The following is a 22,758-nucleotide window of genomic DNA, read 5'->3' as shown; positions in this document are numbered from 1 at the left end:
AATGGATAATGGAACAGATGTATTTTTTTTCTTCTTTATGATCAGGGTATAATTTAAATTTAGATACTTCTTTGTCTCTTTAAATTGACCAGGATGTTCAAAAATAGTCAATATGTTTATCATTATTGATTCAATTTAACGTCATAAATTTTAAATTGTTTAAATACCTCTCATTTCGACTGTGTCCCTATTATGTATATATAACATGTACTTTTTTCTTCAAAATAAGTTTTGAATATAAAGATCTAAACAAGGAAACACTTGAGTTTGTTTGATCGTTTGTTTATATTTCCTGACAAACATTTCGTGAATATTACGGACGTGGACAAAATAATGATGATGATTTTAATTTGTTACCCGGATTTTGTTTGTTACCCCGAATATTACGGACGTGGACAAAATAATGATGATGATTTTAGTTTGTTACCCCGATTTTGTTTTTTGTCCATGGATTTATGAGTTTGTTTGAACAGCGGTATACTACTGTTGCCTTTATTTAAGACAAAGGTTCTTCATATTGAGTCAACCGTAACTTAAAAAATTCTTAAATAATCTCATCATAGATACCAGGATTAAATTTTGTATTAACGCCAGACGCGCGTTTTGTTTACACAAGACTCAAAAGTGACGCTTGAATCCAAAACAAGCTAAAACAGTCAAATACAGTACGAAGTAGAAGAGCATTGATGACCATAATTCGTAAAAGGTTGGCCAAATACAGTTAAATTAATGTAATCTATTCCTGGGGTAGAAAGGCCTCAGTAGTTCAAAAATTTAACAGTTTTGTGAACAGTTAATTTATAGATATGACCATATAAAAACATGCTATTGTAGGAAGTAGGAATAGGTCAATATTTTACATTACAACGCGCAACATTGTCAGTTATTGATGTGGTAAGAATCGGTCATATAAAACAGTTCCAAAATTCGACACAGACAATCAAATTCCCTTTCTGGAAAAATACAACAATATTTGACTGCTATAAATTTTAAGTAAACGAAATGTTAAACGAAGTAGCCCATTTTTTGTTAATCTTTTGGGCCACAATCAAATTTGTTTTTGCTTGTTAAGTTCCGAGTAATTATACGTTATAAAAAATTCGGATACAAAAAGCGGTTCTCTGAAACTGATATAGGCATGTAATTATTATTTTTTTTGTCGTGTTTTATTTTTAGTTAAATTTGACACAATGACAAAATACCCTTTTTAGAACCCCTTTTGCATACTTCCTGTTACATATTTATAGTGTGTATCCACTTGGTATTGATGAACAATAATGTAGGAACATGAATATTGGACTTGTAGAAATTTCCAAAGATTATAATACTTTCATCGAGATTGCGTAAGTTATTAGAGCGTTAATTCCGTTGCTCGTCAGCCTGTCGTAAACTGACTTTTTTGTAAATTATTATATTAGTCTATTCAAGTGTTTCTGTTAAATACAATGTCCATTATAAAGAGCTTTCGTTTCTGTTGTCATAATATAATATCAGATTCAGAAATAAAAAAAACAATAGCAATGGCTCAATTAAACCAGGCAAACGCAATCATGTTTGTATCGTTTAAATTTTTGTTTATTTATTAACTAGTAGTTAACAAAACAAAACTTTAAATAAAAATGGATCTCTATATACCGTGTCATGATTGTTGTAACACACTTATGTTTACAGGATATCGGCCTTTGTACGTTTGAGTGAACAACATGAAATATACATACAATTACTGAATATCTACGCTGCATGGTAAATGTTCAACAAATGCTGGAACATTTACGTCAAAAGGGGTATTTCAGGTTTCCGATAGGTTAAATAATGTGACGATATTTGACCCGATTGTGACCTGAATAAGATGTACTATGAAGCACACGTTGTGTGAATGACTTTGTAGTTTAATCTGATAACTCTCTCCTTGATGTTTTGAATAAAAGATTCAATGTATATGGATTTGAATAATAACTTTATTTAAACCCTTCTACAACGAACTTTTATTTACACAGGCATGCATAAAATTTGCGGTTTGTATCCAGCGCAATCACAGGTTTGAACGTGGTTTTCAAGTTAGACTTGTTTATAGTTTTTCGTTTGGGTTGGTATCACTCCGGTTTATATAATCAGGTCATCCTATTTCGACTCTTTAAAATTCAAGAGTCTATCCTTAATTGAGATAAATCATATGGCCTTCCAAATACCGTTTCTATTATCCCTAAGATCACTGAAGAGACATTTTTTGTTGAAATCCTGAGTTGGTGTAAAAAAAAATGCACCTCATGGTTGTGGTATAACATCTTTGCCGCAAATACAGTGTTTTCTGTTTAGTATTAAATTAATAGTAAGATCCATTTTACTAAATCTTGTGATCAATTTTTTGACAATCGCAAATGGCAGATTTCTGCTTTTAATGAGTAAACCTGTAAATGTTCAGAGCTAAGAATTTATATTGTGTCTCGTTTCAAATTCTTCAGCTCTTAATAACATTAAGTTCCGTATATGAGCATGATATTGTTACCATGATGAAACAATTATTAAATAAAATAAATACGGTAGTTTAAAAGTATCAATTTAAAGTGTATTTTTGTAAGATCGAAGAATTTCTGACACTTTTACATCAATTGAAAATCTTTGCGAAATACAACATAACACACTGTTTAGACAATTGAAAGTTAAACTACATTCATAACTGCACTAACACTTAAACTTTCTTCCATCAAATTTACTGTAAACATACTGCCGCTATTGCTATTGCTTAAATGTGTATTACCCCTGTGTACAAAGAATTATCACTGTTTCTCTGAAAATAAGTCCGAAAATGTGATTTTGATGTTATATAATTGGCATGGTGCATTTTTACATATTTTATTTAAATGCTAAAGAATATAGCAAAATTTTATATTATTCATTTTTAATCGAAAGGACATGTCTAAAATGCCCTTCAACTTTCTACTTGTTTGGCTTTATAACTATTTTGATATGAGCGTTAATGATGAGACTTATGTAGACGAAACATGCGTACTAAATTAATATGCTGGTACCTTTGATAACTATTATAGGAGAAATTATTACTTACATGCAATCAAATTATATTTTTGTACATACTTTGAATATTTTTTGTCAATATTTTTGAAGCTTATAAAATTGCATTTGTTGAACCAAGATAGAATTATAATTGTATCCAATTAAATGTGTCACGCTTTGTATTTTGTTATAACAATTTTCGCATTATTTTTATATGTTATCTATTTTCAGGAGATATAATTTATTTTATTCATACTAAACATATTAAAACTTCAGGCAGATTAAATTATATAGACAGGTCGTATTAATCAATAAAAAATAAATATAATAAAAATAGATTAAAAAAAAAATATAGAACTGTTATAATAAAAAAAAAATTGTGTATCAACGACCTCTTTACATGTCTCTAATACATATGCAAATTTATGTCATAATTGAGAAGAAATCTGTTTGAATATCCACTTAAATAAGGGTTCCAAGACCCAAGAAAATCAGGGATTGACCAAATACGAAGTAACTACAACAATGATTAAATTTATATATATGTTTTGGTACATGATAGTAACTTTAAAAAAGTATAAATAAACTCATCATAGATACCAGGATTAAAATTTTGTATCTGCACCAGACGTGCGTTTCGTCCATAGAAGACTCAATATAGCTGACAATCCGGTATGGGCTTTGCTCATTGTTGAAGGAGAGTTGTCTCATTGGCTATCATACCACATCTTTTTTTTTAAATCATCAGTGACACTCGAATCAAATGATGTTAAAAAGGTCAAATTAAGTACGGAGTTGAATAGCTTTGAGGACAAAACATTACTAAAAGGTTTGCCAAATACAGCTATGGTTATCTATTCCTGTGGCAGAGTAAAATACTTGTAACCATGCAAAAAATTTACGAGAATCAACTTGTGAGTTTTGTTTTAATCTAAAAGATGTAAGACCATATTCATATATCTTTGTTCAAAGGTAGATACACTGTATACTGCCATTTTGAATTGGAAATATTATTCACAATAGGTCTCGTTTCTTGCTGAAATCTGCACATTTTGAGACAATAATAACTGAGATTTGTAAAAAAAAGGGTTAGACTGATTTCTCAGATATCAAATAGTTGTGTTTTGTATTTTTCGGTTATAAAAGTTATAAGATCGTATGTTATTGTTATGTGGCATGCCGAAATTGAATAATCGATTTTATTTGATTCTATTTTATTGTTTGTTGTAATCAAATTTTCAGCTTAGTCGTTTAAGGGGAGACAACTAAAATGTTTATAAAGCAATGCTTAAGAAATGTTCAATCAATTTTTACTTGTAGCAAAAAAAACAAGGTCGGTAACACCAATTTTTCTTTTTGTTTTCAAAGAGCATATTTTTTTTATCCTATCTTCTCGTATTTTGTTGCAAAATTCTATCTCATTGATTTTTTTTAATTCCCAAACAAGTGTTTTTAAATGAACAATATAAATTTGGGCAATTTGGCAGTTGTAGTTTGAAAAATAGTAAAGTGACCCATACTTTTTTATTATTTGAAAAAAAAATCATCCTGGGAAGTATAAGAAAATTTTAAGATATATATATTAATGATCCCCCCATAGAAAAAAATGTCCAGTTGGACTAATGCGAATAACTTAAAAGTAGTATCATTACTAGATGCTGATATAGCTGGAACTTTAGACTGAATTTTGAATAAGTTACTAAACTAGTTTGTAGTCCGGACACTCTGATTTTAAATTGACACATGCAAACGTCCAACTGCGACTTGAAGTTTTATTAACATCTGTTGTTGTTGGTTAAACAGTTCGAAATAAAGGTTTCCGTAGTTTTGAATTTCGTCTTGTAAGGCAATGTTGTCTTATGTCTGTTTAGAAGCCTATTGCACTGCCTGGTCTGTTTGTCCTGATGCATAGCAACTATTACATTTCGTTAGTGAAGATCTGATAAGAACAATGTGAGGATTTTTCTACAACATCTAATTTAAACCTTCAAAACTTAGAAATGATTAAATAAACTCAACATTGAACCAGGATTAAATTTTGTGTTTACGCAAGATGCGCGTTTCGTCAACATAAATCACCTCATCAGCGAAGCTTATATCCAAAACTGTTAGAAAGGCAAAATAAAGTACGAAATTGAAGAGCATTGAAGACCAAAATTCCTAAAAGTTTTGCCAAATACAGTTAAGATAAATCTATTCCTGAAGTAGAGCCTTAGTTTTTCAAAAATTCAAAAGATGTGTTAACAGTTAATTTATAAATATGACCATATCAATGATAGTTCATGTCAGCACACAAGTTCTGACTACTGGGCAGGTGATACCCTCAGGGAGTTAAAACTCAACCAGCGGTAAAAGTGTTCTTATACTTGAATTTTATGAAGCTTGTTTTATTTGTCTCTTGATACGGTGTGCTAGACTAAATTCATTAAAGTTGTCATCATAGCCTATCTAATTTTATTCTATCTCACATTAACCATGCTCCTTCATATCAATACATTTGCATTTCTACAATTTTTCCATACTTTTTATTAAATGAAAGGAGGCTACAAGAGTATGATGTTTTCTACTTACATTCTCTGAAAGAAGAGTTGTATATAAATCGGAAACCTGATTCTTCATAAATATCATGATCTCCTACAGGTTTAACTGTTTTATAATTATTATTTTTTTATCATCACAAACTTACATTTAACATTGCCTGGTAGGTGTTAACCTAACTTTTTCAATAGTCTATAAATTTGTAAATGAACAATTTAAGAGAGATTTATTAGAAATATCAGTCAACTAGGGTATCATTTGTTTGTGAATAAAATCGATTCCCAATCTAATGATATCCTAGGTGACTGATGTTTTACCAGCAGAGGTATCGACCAACTGCTGAAATGAAGTCATGAAATGCAGCCTACGAGCTTTTCGGGTTGGATCTTCATTAGGAGTTCTTAAATTCACTCTTTTTCATTTGATAGCAGTTCTGACTAACAGTGTCAATTTAACTTTTGTAAGTATGTTTTTACATTACAGTCTTTTATTTTCTATTATCTTATAGCTCATTGCATCTGTATTGTATATAGGCAAAACACTTCAATTTATTTAATTTTTATTTTTTATATGAACCCTAATGTTTCGTTTTTAACCGTTCTATGTCTGGATCATCTTGTTGGCCAGTCATTATTTATACGAATAGTATTGTAATTGAAATTGATTAAGTGCTAATTATAAACAAGAAGTGCAATCAAAAGAACTTGTCACTTAGTTAGTAGTAATACACAAAAAGCTGCTAATTTTACCAAAACATTATCGAACATTTTTTGGCAAGTTGTCGTTTAGGTTTAAGTTTATGCAACACTTTTGAAATTGATAATCCTAAAGCAGTGAACATCAAAGCTACTCAGTCCAGAAAGGATGGGTAAAACTGTCAATTCCTGACAAATGGCTATGTCTGATTGTTTACATAAAATTTTTAGAAAATTGCATAAACCAAAGATATGATTTAAACATGTACTTTTTGTATAACTAGGCTTTTATTGTTTTACTGTAAAGTTGATATATACATGTGTATGTTACTAAATAACATTGTGAAAGTGCCGTTCGTGTCAGATGAAGTTTTCAATTTTGTCTTGCAAAAAGTTTTATATGAAATATTGGGCCTATTTTTTCGAGTCCCTTTTAGTCATATTATTCCCCTAAAACTACTAGGTATGTATACACCCTCGACTTGCAATTGTTTAAACTTAAAAGTGTTAAATTTGATTATCCATAAAATCTGCTGTTACAAAGCAAATCCTATGAGATCATGGTGATAGGGGTTGATGTATTGAAAAATTCTGCAGATAAGTTTTTGTTTTATAAGTTGACATGTCCAAAATATTGCAATATATTTGTTAAGAAACAAATTCAGCTATTGAAAAGTAGATAGATAAATGTGTGTGTTACTAAATTACATTGTGTGAAGGGCAGTTCTTGTGAAATGAAATTTCAACTTTGTCTGGCAAATGATTGTGGCAATTTTTTAAGAGTCTTTTTTCGTCATATTCTCTTTACACTGCTAGGTATTTATACACCCTTTACTTTCAATTGTTAATATTCAATTGCTAAATTTGATTACTCATAAAAGCTGCTGTTACAAAGCATTGTTCATGACTATGGATTTTGAAACAGTTATCATGAAAATATATAGAAAAGACACATCATTTCATGATGGCAATTTTGATAGCATGCTTTGCTGCAAGTTTAGGGGATCTATTTTCACTAACCAAGAATTAAAATAACGGATCAATTATGTTTAGATACTTTATTAGACATTTGATTTACCTATCTATGTGTGGTTTTCATGACAAATAGATGCTTTATCCAAGAACATGTTTTTAAATTTCTATTGTGAATTATGTTATCATAGTGATAGGGGTTGGTGTATTAAAATATTAGATGGCATGTCCAATATTTTGCAATATATTTGTTGACCCACAAAATCACCTTTTGCAAAGGGATTATATTCGCTTTACATTTTGAAACATTTTATACAAAAAGACAGCTACTTTTAACGGGGATATTTAATATATAGGCTGCATGTTTTTTTAATATGTATATTCACAAAGAAATCAAACAGCGGATAAAGATTATAATGTGTCATTTCCTGTCTTTCCGCCATGTTTATTTACATTTTTGTTGTTTGTGTTTGGTACATATGAATACTTTTGTAAGAATACATTCTTTTTTCTTTTTTATTTCGAATCATATTGTTTATCTAAGTTATATAACATTCGTTCCTAACATACCTTGTTGTTGTTCCACCAACAATCTCTAAGTTCTGATTTACAAAATGTCCTCTGCTGTTAACACGTGGTGGGCAATGAAATGCGCATGCTTTATCTGGAATATTCGAAATTATTTTTCTTTTCGAATTATTTGTTTTCTTATTGAAGTGATTTAACTGATACATTAGAAATGAAATTGGTTTACAGTTTTTTGGTATTTAAAACCAACCATTTCGTACCTTATATGGAAATACATGAGTTAGCATACGTAAATTGAACAATAAGAAACGATACACAAATGTAATTGTTTATTTACGTGTGACGTAATTAATTTTTACCTGGATTTTTGACGAATCCAATAAATGAGTAACAATGCATGATGGACTATAACAGTGTGTATGTGTTTACAATCAACCAAGAACACGTGTTATTTACTGAAATACAACAGATTTTTTTTCGTTCAATGCGGTATTAACAATTTCGCTTAGTTTTTCATTTTATGTATCCACATTTATAGTTCGTGATATAAAGTATTCGTTCCATGCTCAAATTAACGAAGAGTTGTTTCTATGCGAAGAAACAATTGTTTGAATTACCCGATATATAGCCATTAATATGTTTGGTGATGACAGCGATATTTCATGTATTCGTCCACCAGACAGCAACGAAACAACAGTGAAAAACACAATTGCCCATAAGACAAACTTTCTAGTGTAAACAGCTGGTGGTTATATTCATGAGGGCGGCAACTTTCGTATAGATACTAGTAGTTAAAGAAAAATGTGTTATCCTTGAATTTTGTGTTCGTAAAAAAGTCGAAGACTCGGTTTCCCATTATGAAATATTTACATACATGACAGTGTTAACAGAATTTATAAGTATTGATTTTTACCATATTGTAGAATTCTAGTATTTGGGACTTTCAAACTGTTCCCCTTGTTCTGAAGGTACTGAAGCAAGCAACCGTAGTTTCATTTTGATTTCGTTTTTGCAAAGTTTTGTAACGGACACGGACATTTGCCAACCTTAATAAAATCATTAATTACGTTATCCATGATAATGTTCGACAAGGTGGGAACTTTAATAGTTTAATAGTATTGAAGGATTCTGCAGAGACTATCAAAACCTCTGTAATACAGATATGAAGAATTCACCATATAAAGTAGCGGTTTACTAAAAAAAAAAGATAATGAAAATATATAAATAAATCGTTTTTATATATGTGTACGTCCAATTATAATTTCATTCATCAAAAACGTTAAAACTCTAAAAGTTAAAATTAGGAGATAACTGTATTGTATTTTGAGCTCCGACGGCATCAATTGGGGATTTGATGATCGCAAATTAAGTTTACTGGCGACGCGTTAGCGGAGACAGTAAACGGGTATTTGCGACCATCAAATCCCCAATTGATGCCGTCAGAGCTTAACATACAATATTGTTATCTCCATTCTATTGATACCGACAGAAAACAAAGTTAAAACATGTATTTAAAATCTGTCATATGCCGTCTGCGCTTGCGTGTACATCCCATAGCATCAATTGTCTATTGATGCCATGTAAATAAGTGATGTTATCCAATCAAAATGAACGTTACAAACGTTGTTGCATTAGAATGGTTAATAACACTTTTATATTTTCCCAATTGTGGATTTAAATTTCTATGTATCAACATCATAATAGCGCCTACTCATACAGAATGTATAATACCATCTTATATTGGTACCGTTTTGCAAATTTTTATAAAAAGTCAAAACAAAATATATTATATCAAGGAATAAGAGCATATGTACTTTACAATTGTTAATATAAAGATATAAAGGTATTTTATAAGATATATTTTTTCAATAAATGTGTATTTTAAATATAAAGATATATTCTTTAACACATATTTTTTTCAATAAATGTGTATTTTAAATATAAAGATATATTCTTTAACACATATTTTTTTCAATAAATGTGTATAGTTAATATAAAGAAATTAAGGTATATTTTATATCTTATATTTAATGCGTTTCCCTCAGTTTTGGTTTGTTATCCCGATTTTGTTTTTTGTCCATGGATTTATGAGTTTGAACAGCGGTAAACAACTGTTGCCTTTATTTATAAGATATATTTTTTTCACTAAATGTGTATTGTTAATATAAAGATAAATTTTATAAGACATTTTTTTTCAATAGATGTGTATGTGTCATCGTACAAAGAAGGCGAAAAATGATGAAACGAATATATAAATAAGTTTCATACTGATTTTTTTTAATAGTGTGATGTATATGATTTATGAGCTACCTTATTTACCACGACAGAAGTTGCTACTTTGTCTTAGATTGAACTATGTTACTTTGTCCTCTCATATAAGTTTACGATTGATCATTTTCCAATTAACTAAAGACGAAATTTTAATTTGGTTTGCGATTAATCTAATATTGTAAATTGATTGTAAAACTTTTATATTGCATATATATCCCTTTGTGGTTATGTGTATCACCATTAACAAATCAATAACATTAATGTTGAACAATTATCATCAGTTAATACATAGTCATTAACTATTGTACGATGGTAGTAAGCTATTCATACGGACACATTTAGCAAGATAAAAATATATCTTAAAAAACTCGGTCATTGTAAAGTAATTCTTATTATTTGACGAAGTATATCATTACGGTAAGGTTAACCTGTCAATTTAAACATTTTAAATGGATTTTTAAAGTTTATCGACGATTCATTCCTCGTGTGTTTTTTGTTCTTATTCTTTCTTATGAATGAACTGAATTTAAACGTGTGTTATCATTTCGTAGTAGTCATCAAGAATCACTGTTTACATAAATATCAGGTGTAACATACTTTAAAGAAATAGACTTTATTCAGTCCCAATCGATAAACATATTTGTAAATATGTGTATTTTAAGTTTTTGTTTGACCGTAACAATTTTGTTTTTATAAAAAAAATTTAATATTATATATACAAATGTCTCTTTTTCAACATTATAAATTTGATCAGTATTCCTATCAGCCTTTTAACTTTATATTAGAAACTACCATTGAAAACGTTTCGTTCATTTTGATTTGAACGCTAATAGAACAGACACTACCACGTTGTACACCATTAGTTAAAAAGATGGCCGAGATTGTTTAGGTATTTTTTATCATTGTACATAAGAGTGATTGCTAGCAGCACATTCGTTGATATCATATATATTTAGTTATTTAACAAAATTAACAGAAGCTGTTTAAAGACGAATAAACAACATGTCTGCAACAAAGGTCATGTGAATTATAAAAATGGCGTCATGCATAGTCTTAATATTGTGAACGACAATGATGATATCAAAATTTAGATTGTAAAAATTATTTGTTTATTCATCTTTTTACGATAAACTTTATAGGCAATATCTTTTTTCCTTGCAGCATATTCACAATCTGCACAAGCATAGTGCAAAGAGATAAGCTTTGATGACATTGTTTAGATTAAGCTAAACAGGGTATGTTGTTTTCTAAAGTAGTAATTCCTGTTAAACAATACATACATCAATTCCCCGAAATTGAAATTATATTACATGTAAATACAAATAATACTTTTAAATTGCTATGCTATATAATGACATTATGTAACGTTGTTTTGTGTGTCAGTATTTTACATAGCTAAAGAAAAAAAAATAGCCTGGAAATTGGTGCATGCGAATCAAAATTTAATATCAAACATAACATTTAAAAACATAATAAATAATGAAGAACCTGATAATGTGAGGTGCTATGTGAAGCAACGGGTATATACGGCAAATGGCAAATCTATTGGTGGTAAACCTTGTTTATGGGAGTTTAAGTCTGATTATCCTAATTTATGCTACTCAATACACTGATCAATGAACTCATGGTGAAACTAGTGTTATACATATTGAATATATATATCTTTCTGTTTCATTTTATCTTTAAATATATTTTATCACATTTGATTGTATCTCAGATATTAGCATAAAGAGAAGAATTATCACATAATTTCAAAAATTCAAATAAAACAATCTTGCTTATAACAAATGTGTACATATTTTTGTAATATAACATGCAAGACATTTTTATAGTTTTAATTTTTTTCTAATTGAACTTATCATTATCAATTTCCATCTAGATGGCATTAGAAGCGTCAGAGGAAAACTTTCGACGATTGTCCCACTTAGTATTGAGAATTGCACCAAGGGCTGTCAGACAATATTTTGACATAGAATTTCATCCGAAGGTCATAACAAAATGTCTTCTTGAAAATTGTTTTACACTGTATAGACTACGGGCCAACAACATTATTTCAACATCACAGTTGAGATTATTGCTTTCAAATGGAGAAGGTGAGTACTTATTTTAATCTTTCTATTCGTTAAAGATTGACAATAGTATAAAAAAAGAACTTTACCACGGTCGACACAACTATTCACCACAGGGAATAATTGTGTTAACAATAGAACAAAAACATAGTTCTTTAAAGTATATGTGACATACGTGGTTTGGAAATCATATTAGTTTGTCAATACTAGGTAAATGATTTATCATTTCGGGGAAACCCGATGTTTTTAATAAGACCTTTTAGTGGCTCTTTATTAAGAATGTGGTTCACATATTCTCGGTGCATTGAAAAAAGATTTTTTTATATTCTCTTCTTTGAATACCATTTAATTGTCATCATATGTATATAAAAAGTTCTGGGATAAGATCACCAAAAAATAGTTTTTCAAACCATATGTTTTAAAATGTGTCTGTTGAACGTGGGAAGCTTAAATCGAGGTGGTTTTAGTTTTTTAGGTTTTGGGGTTGTAAGTAACTATGTTTTGGCCTCTGATAAATATATGCGTACATAGTGACTAGTACGAGCAGCGATATGGGTGAAGCTCATTATAAGAGTTATGATGATAATGCTTTGGACACTATGTGTTAACTGTCGTTGGTTGAATTCTATTTCCTAATGTTTCCCAGTCTTTTCTTTTATCTAATGTAAGCATGAGATAATTGCCCTGTGAATTTATCACAAGACGGATGCAACCCCCCTGTTTCTTTACCTTAAGTGAGTTTTCTTATAGAAATTTGCTAATGTTATACATCAAATTACATAGAAAGGAGGTTTGAACAAATCGTCAGTGTTTTTTTTTATTAAATATTTGAGTCTAGTTTATAGATCAAGTCGTGTGAAATACAATGCGTGGTTCTGTTGTGCTGTCCTAGGTTGTTTTACGTGCTCGTTTTTATTCTGTGGTTAGTCAGCACTTCGGTGTTTATATGAATATCAATTATATGGTCATTTGTTTTTTTTAATTCAATGTTTGCAAAAGGTTGAATTATTCTATAAACTTATCCCAGGCATAGATAACCGTAGATATATTTGCCACAACCTTTTGGAATTTTGGATCATCAATGCTCCTTAGCTTAATTCTTGTTTGACTTTCTGTCTATTTTGATCTGAGCGTCACTGATGATACTTGTGTAGATGAAACGCGCGTCTGACGAATTACACTATAAGTCTGGCACTTTTGATAACTATAAGCATGTCGAAATGTATTATTATATTGTTTATTTGTGGTTATCTCTGTCCTGAATGTTATTGATTTTATTTGTATTTAAGTCCTGTCATGTAATGTTGTCCTTTTAGTGTTATGATTAACATTGCCATAAAACCGTGAGGTTTGGCATAGCTCGTTACTGTGTATTACATTGTCGTTTGGGCTTTTGTTACACTTTAGTGTTTATGTTGTTTTGTTGTTTTCTTCTTAGAGTTGTCGTGTTTCTCTCGGTTTAATTTTTTAACCCGGATTTGTTTTCTCTTAAACTATTTATGTTTTTCGAAAAGCGGTATACTACTGTTGCCTTTATTCGTTTATTTTTTTATTTTCAGTAAAAATATACGTGGTGTGTATTTTATCAATTGGATTTGGTTTATATTCAAATGTTTTAAATCAAAATATTGTATTCTTTTTGTTACAGTTTCTTCTGATAATTTGGATATATCGACAATGTTGGTCTTGCTAAGAAACTTAGCAGATGTCCAAATAACGCCATATCTTCCATATCCTACTGATATTACGATTGGATCCGATTTAGCCAGAATCGACTACTACCGAAAACAGATTGTACATTCTCAACAAAAAATATCTAACTCAGACTTCGCCATAGCTTGGGACGCTGTAACAGGGGTGAGTTTCAATTAGAAAAAAAATATTCGTATTGAAATAAATCCAGGGGATAATTTTAGAGCCCTTAAACAAAATCACCTCTATGACAGGATTCACATACTTCTTTTATGAATAATGATCTACGACTATTATCTTTAACAATTTTTCACTTTCTTTAAATATATTTCGGACACTTTATGTGTTAGAAATCTATACATTTTTTTTTAAAGCATTTAACTTTAAAATGGTATCTTTCCCTGAAACAAACAACAAATCTAAGAGTATAAGAAAAACTGACACCACCATGGTAAAACAAAGAAAGATGACAAAAGGATAAGGAAGTCAGCAAAACATAATGTATTAAATACTTAGTAACGCAAACCCAATTAAAAACGTGGTTGATCACAGGTGCTCTAGAAGGGCAATCAGATCCTGCTACACTAGTGGCATTCATTGTGTTGCTCATGGCTAATAAATTTGTCAATAATTAATAATTAGGGAAGAGAAAATAGATAGAGGTAACACACATTTGTAACGTTTTTGTGATGATATTTGCAAAATATATTTCTTAAGGTTAAATCAACAAGTGATAACGTCTGTAAAAGTTTCAACGGATAAAATCAATTTTCCGCATGAAATCCTATGTTCGAAATTTTCATTTATAATAAGCTTTTAACATCAAGTACATCAAGATCAGAATTGCTACTTCTGGAATATCGCCTCAACTTGAATATTTATACTCCATATACAGGCGCTGCTTGAATACTGCTACATAAGAGTTGATACTTTGTTCACCTTCCTAAATATCTTCAATCATTTTTGTTTCATTCACTAAATTAGCTATATAGGTAAATTGTACATGCCAAATAATGATCAATGAGGTCAATATCTTCTATCTTAGCGCTGACATGAATCTTTTAAGGATGACCGCTTCTCTTGTTTTGACTTTCTATTAATTGTTCGGAATCCTCTAGTTTCATCAATTTAGTACCATTAAAAATTCTGTCCAGTAACCTAACTTCACTTTCATAATTCTATAACATGTAGCTTAATGATCAATTTCTGAAAATCACAAAATATCCTTGTTATTGTGTCATAATTTTTTAAGAAAGAAATAGGTACCAATCTTAGAGATACAATCAAAATCAGTAAATCTAATAAGTATTCGACAAAAACCACAGACTTATAAAATTTGACAATAAAGACAAAAAAAAACATCTTCCCAGAAAACTAGAAATTGAGAAAAAGAAATTCTTAAAACAAAAAAAGGGAGGCGCTCTTAACAAGTCCGATGTTCTTGTCGCGACACCCAGCTTGTTCCTTTTTAAACAGTTCGGTATGTCTAAGTATATGACCAAGAAACACATTATAAATATTATTCACCCTTCTAACCACATGACATCACCAAGTTGATAAACCATGGCACAAGTAAATGTTCATACCGAATGATTAAAAGATAATAAACAATATTTATTAGCAGAAACAACACTTAAAGTTACATGGTTTGTTATTGACCTCCCGGATCCATAGAGGCATAGTAAAATTCGTCGTTTGGGGTGAGGTCAGAGCCAAATGTCTTATCTGATTTTAATAACCCACTATAGATCCGTAGGGGTCAGTTATGCACCGTATGATAAATGTATCGCATACGGTAATTTGTTTGCTTAGTTATATATAAAAAGCAATGAAATACAATAACACCGATCGATGACGTAACCATTAATAAAATTACACGTGACGTCATAAACACAATATGATAAATACTGAACCCATATGGATCCATAGGCACGCGTGTCATTCGGTTTAACAAGAGAAATAATCGTGAAAGCATATCTAACGGTGGTCAAGTATTGCGAGACGATCGTGAAAGCTCTGATACAGGATCGTGAAAGAAATCTAATCGAAAAGACATATAAAAAGTCAGTAATTAATCTAATTTGATTAATTGCACTTACAAATTTACAACAACATAAAACTGCTTGTCAAAATGGTTCAACATAATGATCAGTGTGTGAGAAAATCCAGTTTTAAAAGTATATAGTTTTAACAAAACGACAAAAGGCAGATTGCTCTTCGTGATTTCAAGGACATCAAAAATGTAAAAAAAAACATGATTTTTTTTCACAAATTCGAATAAAATAAACTACTTTTCTCCGAAAAAGGGCATTCTATTTGAATAAATCAAATGGTTTTCATAGTTATTTTGTATAAACATAATCTAAAACTAGGTAAAAAATAAAATATATACACAAAATTGATTTTTCGTATCGCGAAAGATCACCTACCACTTTTTGAAGTTCGTGAAATGTATCGTGAAAGACTTGATGCTACGAAGACGTTCAAATTACTATGCAATTATATTTATAATGGATATGTGTTATTGGTCTTGAAAAAAAACTAGATTGGCCAAGAACCTCGATAAATTCAAGCATTTCAATATTATATTTTCAGAAAACGATAAGAAAAAGAAATAACAACTAAAGACAATGGTCAACGTGTTCGTTTTATGTTGTTTTGCCTTTTGCTTATACACATGTATGCTATAGGGCCACGGTATTTAGTGTATGGTGTACATGTCTGTCTGTTTGTTTCATATACATGAATGACGTCAATTGTATTTGATATGTTGAATGATAATAAGATCTCTATGTCTGTCTGTCGGTCAGGGTTCATATACTTTCGACCTATGTTCCGAATTAATTAGCCAAACATAGCTTTTACAGTTGCAGTTTCTACGGTACTGTAGGCATCGGAACAACTATATTTGGTGTATGGGATGTTTGTAGATATCTGTATGGCATGTTTATCTGACCTTGACCACTTTTCAGGAATCATTGAAAATTGAAAAAAAATTGCGTATATGACACTTCTAGTAAAACCCTTAATATTACAGACGTTCAACAAATATTCAATCATAAGTAAAGCAGACGAGACATTTTCAGTATTTGCGTTTTTGTATTCTTTAGTCTGTAATATATAGTTGTCTCATTTGAAATCTATAATAATCTGCTACGTTGTATAGAAAGATAAATAGAACTTAAAAAAGTACTGTTGCACAAAAATGTTGGTTCTCGTTCAATCTCAAAGATGCCGTTTTTGCTATAAGTTTTTGGTTGATGATTAACTTTTTGGTTTAAACGTTGAATATCCATATTATTGGCTAAATAGTGGCGATCTGCCTGATTTGTACCAGACTGATTCTCAGAGCTGGATTTTTCACACTGATTTAGACACGTTATTTGTACAAGTAAACAAATCAACTTTCGAGGTAAAGTATTGAAATTAAAAAAATAACCTGATAGCTTTAATGTTCGTTATTATCGAAATAGGTAAAGACTTCAACCAGTTGCAGGTATAGCAAGCGGTAAAAGAAATATTGATTTCTGATTATTAAGTCTGGTCACGCATTATTTTTCACGATCAACATGATGCGTTGCCTGAACTTTCACGATCAATGTTGTTCATGTTGTTGAAAAATCAACAAAATTCAAGGTTTCCATAAACAAATGAACGGTTTTAAGGGAAGAGCATACTTTTATTTTACTGTACTATCGGACACACCAAAGATTAAATTTCTAATTTATCATGATATATTTAAATGTAAACATTATAGACAAAAAAAGCGTGTTTTTTTAAAATTAATTCAATAGACATTCATTGCGCCTTTTTTCACAAAATACTGCATATTGTCTTTATCTTATTGCGCAGTATTGTTGAAAAAGTTTAATCATTTTTATGCCCCACCTACGATAGTAGAGGGGCATTATGTTTTCTGGTCTGTGGCTCCGTCCGTCTGTGCGTCCGTTCGTCTGTTCAGGTTAAAGTTTTTGGTCAAGGTAGTTTTTGTTGAAGGAGAAGTCCAATCAACTTGAAACTTAGTACACTTGTTGCTTATGATATGATCTTTCTACTTTTGAAGCCAAATTAGACTTTTGACCCCAATTTCATGGTCCACGGAACATAGAAAACGAAAGTGGGAGTTTCAGGTTAAAGTTTTTGGTCAATGTAGTTTTTGATAAAATTGAAGTCCAATCAACTTGAAACTTAGTACATATGTTTCCTATAGTATAATCTTTCTGATTGTAATGCCAAATTAAATTATTTACCAATTTCACGGTCCATGGAACATTGAAAAGGATAGTGCGAGTGGGGCATCCGTGTACTTTGGACACATTCTTGTTACAAATATATTTTTTGTTCGGATTCGTTCCGCGTTTTGAAAATTCAGCGATTTTTTTCACAGATTCTGAAGTAGAACTTACATTTAATTACATTCACGATCCGGTATCAGAGCTGTAACGATCGTCTTGCAATACTTGACAACCGTTGGATATTCTTTCGCGATCATTTCTCTCGTTAAACCGAATGACACCCGTGATAGGGATTTCCACGTTATGGTGGCACATCAATAAGAACATCATGATTTTTTATCCAAGGTGCGATAAAGACATTTAAAACAAAATAAAATACAATAAAATACAACACTGAAAGCAATAGCAACTCAATTTAAACTTAACAAATATGTTTTCTTTTCAATATAATTTTCAATATTCTATATTCGCGACAGTTCGCCGATTCATGTTTTAAACTATCTGTAAATGTATGTCTACACTTTAATTCATTTTGTTAAATACTAAATCATACCTTAACTTTCAATTACTCTATTTCTTGTTTAATTATATCATTTACATTATTATTTTGCAATATATTAAAGGCAATATTACGGTTAACCAATGGGGACTTAAAAGATGAATGTGAATCTTTGTTAACAGAATTATCATCTGGAGCCGATGAAAAAGGTATCATATCATTTTATCACAAACATTACTTACAACAAATATATCTGATATCGACCACTTTAAAACTAAACAGGTTTTTTCCGCAATATTGATAATTATAAACTATAGAATATAGTTAGTAAGGGCAGTACAGACACTGAAATATAAGTACACATTACGAAGATGAGCTCTTATAATAAAGCAATACGATCCCGATAAAACAATGTGTAAAGAAGCTATAATAATTCATTTGCTAGTGTCACTGACAATGACAAAGTTGTATATATACTTAACCAATCAACAGCAACACAAGTGAATAAACTATGATCCTTTATAAAATAAAAAGTCAATGGAACTGAGGACAGGGGACCCTTTAATATTTATCTGAATTTCTATATATATATTGAGTTACTTAGAAATTGTCTTTATATGTTTTTGCTGTTGTTATATGTCACAAACTGTAAAGTGTATATGGCAATAAGACTTTGAATTAAATTATTGAATTATATGATAACGAGTACGCTTATCACAGACAAGAAGCACTGATGGAAATAGATAAAAACTCTAAATTTCGTAATGAAAAAAAAATTAAAACTGAAAACAACACTTCATACATCCCATGAATCCAAAGCATTGTTGTGGGTTAGCAATCATCATGAACGTTCAAAGCCGAATATTTGAAAGCCAAGGGTGAATAACAACCGAAACAGTTGAAAAGCTATATGACCAAAAGGAAATAAAAGTAACATTCATTTCTTTATCATTTTAAGTAAAATAGTCTGTCAATAGTTATCCTTGATAACTGTACATTTCTGTCATACTATATATATATACATATATATATTTTTATTTATAAGTTAATGCGTGTATAAGGACAGTTAAAATGCAATACTATTAATGTATTAAAAAAGTGAACAAATTACATTTGTTTGTACTTTCACTAATCTTCAATCCTATATAAGACACAGAAGATATATTCAGCAGTCCCTTTGTCACATTACGTCATTCATGTAAGATCAATCCCAAATGAAATCTTGATTGAACATTATCCGTTTTGAAAATTTGACCAAAACATGCAAAATGGTTCATTTGGAATAAAAAAAGGCATAAAATAATTCTCAAAAAACAGCAAAGTAGTTTTGGGCTAAATACTTACCAACCCTGTATTCATTTGACATTGGAGAAGTACTGTTTTTTCTACCAGTCCTTTTAAGGAACTAGTTAAGGGCGTACAAATATTGTAACAATGGAAAAAGGGAATTCACAAATATACTGAACTCCGACGAAAATTCAAGACGGAAAGTCCCTAAAAGCTCAAACACATCAAACGCATAGACATTCCTGACTTTATACAGACATTTTCTTATGTAGAAAATGGAAGATAAAATCTGGTTTTATATCTAGCTTAACCTCTCACTTGTATGACAGATGCATCAAATTTCATTATATTGACAACGATATGTGAATAAGTTTATCCTTATATGTATTAGTATTTCAAATAGAATGTGTGTACTCAGGCAGATAGGTTAATGATGCTCTAGATATATCCTTTAGCTTCTTTGTACTAGTTTGTGGACAAGTGTCAATCATTTTGCAATAATGTGTTCTTTTAGACTGACAGTTTTGGTGTCCCGTTTTGTAGTGTCTGCTCTTTTTCGTATACAAAGGAACTATCTATCATTATAGGTTGAATATAAAGATGCCTAAATACAAGACCTTTTCTTTATAGAATGATATTGATGTCTTATATATGCTCTATTGTTGACATTTTTACTTATTTTGTCTGTTTGATTTGTTCACAAATAGTTGTCAATATAATTAAATTTGATGCGACTGTCATACAAGTAAGAGGTTATACTATCTTTAAAACATTGTGTAATTCATCATGTTTTACATAAGAAAATGCAAGTATTAAATCAGGAATATGACAGTTGTTATCCATTCGTTCGATTATGTTTGAGCTTTTGATTTTGCCATTTCATTAGGGATTTTTTTTTTTAGTTTTCCTCAGAGTTCAGTATTTTTGTGATTTTACAAACCTACTTAAATCAATAATACAGAAATAAGAACATTGTTTTTGAATTGTCAGGATACATGCGAATTTATACATTTCAGGTAATATAAAAAACTTAGATCGAAGGCAGTGCGATGTCTGTGACTTCAAGAATATCAAAGCTTCGTCCGTTGTTTGGTGTTTGAATTGTGACGAGTCTCTCTGTCAACATTGTCTAGATCATCATTCCTCACATAAACTCTCCCGTTATCACGAATGCATCAAAATAGAAGACTATTATAAAGATCCTTCTATGTCAACAATCACATGTTCAGAACACAAACAGCAGTTCGATTTTTTCTGTGAAGGACATCATATTCCTATATGCGGTTCGTGCGTTATGCACGATCACAATTCCTGTCAATTGATAAAACCTATTCAAATTGCAATTAAACAATCAGACGAAACTAAACAGGAATTGCATAAGAGAGCTGAAAAATTGTTGCAAAATATAGATGTCATTACAAATGACGTTCACGGTAATTTAAAATCATATGAAATTGAAAAAGGAAAAGTAAGAGGCCAACTAAGAAGTAGATTAAAATCAGCTGCCGAAGAGGTAGAGAAACTGTGTTTAAAAGAAATTTCTCAAAATGAAAACTTAACAAACGTTTTATTTAGAAATTTATCGAAACATCAAAAAGAAATTAAAAGACTTTTAAAAAACTTAAGTATGTATAAGGGACAAAATGTTCGCGTCTTTATATCGCTGTTACAAATTGGAGATAAAATCAAAGATCAAGAAGAAAAGATTCAATGCCTTTTGAAAGACAAAGTCATTAATACTTCTCATGTTACAACAGACGTAGACCCACTTGCAGTGAAAAAGATAGTTTGCTCCATTCGTGAAATATCGTTATCTTCTGCTTTTAAAACATTGGAAGAAATCGGAGCACAACAAAAAAAAGAAACAGGAATTATTAAAATGGCCGACTTCAATGTAGAAAATAAAACCAATGACAATGACATTCGTGGATGCGCTATAATAAACGATAACGTTGTTTGCTTTGCTGATCGCGGAAACAATCGTTTGATTTTCATGACTCTTCAAGGGTACCAGAAAGAAATTAAACTAACCTGTGAACCAGTAGATATTGCAACGGTAGACCATTCAAAAGTTGCGGTCTCATTGTTCGATAGTACCATAAGAATAATGAATATTGAAACATGGAAATGGGACGACTTTTCCTTTAGTGATGAAAATACTATTGGAGGACTTGCATTTTATGAAAACCAGATTTTCAGTCGTGTTGGGGGTGTTGGCTATCTCATTATTGATTTGTCAGGCAAAGTGCAGCAAACAGTAACGATAGAAGGTTCCAATATGCCATACGTTAGTGTCTCGCAGGACAAGTTATATTCTGCAAGATGGGACACCGGAGAAATATTTTGTTTCGATCTTCAAGGGAAAACAAATTGGAAATTCGAAAATAAATCCCTGGTTAATCCTCCTAACGGAATTGCAACTGACATGGAAGGAAATGCGTATGTTACCGGCTCTTTTTCTAACAATGTTATTTTTATATCATCAGATGGCACAGACACCAAGGAAATCATAAGTAGTAGCGAAAACCTCAAAAATCCAATTGCAATTGACTATGACAAGAAAACAGACAGATTACTTGTGAGTGTTGCATCTGGAATAGGCCGTCTTTTCCTTATGAAAAATAAATAGTCAAACACATTATACCTATATCCTGTTATGATTTACCAGCAAGCTAAGCAATTACATTGTATATGTGGTAAATGAATGGATATGGTTGATAACTGTTGTTAGTTCGTTTGTAATAGTTTCAAGTGTCTCCATGTAAAATGAAGTTATTGCCATACATAATCCTTTTTGGCATAATAATGATAGGATACAATTTAGGGGGGGGGATATGTCAATTAGCAACGGGGCCATACGTAAAGTATGCTCTGATTGCCCTTCCAGAGAACATAAGATCACCGTCGGATTTTGAAGGGGTTCGTGTTGCTCAGTCTTATGTTTTCAATGTTGTGTTTTG

General features: G+C 30.6%; 1 protein-coding gene and 1 long non-coding RNA gene across 2 annotated transcripts in view; one reads left to right on the top strand and one right to left on the bottom strand.

Annotated features, from left to right (window-relative positions):
* LOC143076791 (uncharacterized) overlaps positions 1-7,937 on the bottom strand; it is a 57,243-nt gene extending 49,306 nt beyond the window's left edge. The window contains exon 1 of the mRNA XM_076252664.1: positions 7,788-7,937. The gene's annotated coding sequence lies outside the window, so the exon portion shown is untranslated. The remainder of the gene's footprint in view (positions 1-7,787) is intronic.
* Positions 1,270-22,439, top strand: LOC143076794 (uncharacterized). The gene is made up of 6 exons (XR_012978791.1): positions 1,270-1,343; positions 11,178-11,251; positions 11,896-12,109; positions 13,734-13,942; positions 18,636-18,720; positions 20,815-22,439. It is a non-coding gene; the product is annotated as an uncharacterized LOC143076794 (long non-coding RNA).
* Positions 22,440-22,758: the final 319 nt, after the last annotated feature.

Source organism: Mytilus galloprovincialis, chromosome 5, assembly GCF_965363235.1.
Source record: "Mytilus galloprovincialis chromosome 5, xbMytGall1.hap1.1, whole genome shotgun sequence".
Classification (NCBI taxonomy): domain Eukaryota; kingdom Metazoa; phylum Mollusca; class Bivalvia; order Mytilida; family Mytilidae; genus Mytilus; species Mytilus galloprovincialis.
The sequence above is the reverse complement of the archived record's forward strand: the minus strand, read 5'-3'. Positions and strand labels throughout refer to the sequence as shown.